Below are 294 nucleotides of genomic sequence, written 5' to 3'. Positions count from 1 at the left end.
TCTTATTATTAAAACAAAATATTTAAAAGTAAATTATTTTTAATTTTAGTACAACAACAGCAACAAAGCCTTCTCCCACTAGATGCGGTCGACCACATGAATCAAACGATATCATTGAACTCTGTCATGTATCATGCCTACAGCGAGAGCAAGACCGTTTACATGTAGATCTTGTTTGACTACTTCATAGATGATCTTCTTAGGTCTTCCTCTGCCTTCCACTCCTTGTTCATCCTCCATCTCATCCACCTTCCTGACTGGGTGTTATGTCGGTATTTTTCTCACATGTCCAAA

Source organism: Arachis ipaensis, chromosome B03 (assembly GCF_000816755.2).
Source record: "Arachis ipaensis cultivar K30076 chromosome B03, Araip1.1, whole genome shotgun sequence".
NCBI lineage: Eukaryota > Viridiplantae > Streptophyta > Magnoliopsida > Fabales > Fabaceae > Arachis > Arachis ipaensis.
The sequence above is the reverse complement of the archived record's forward strand: the minus strand, read 5'-3'. Positions refer to the sequence as shown.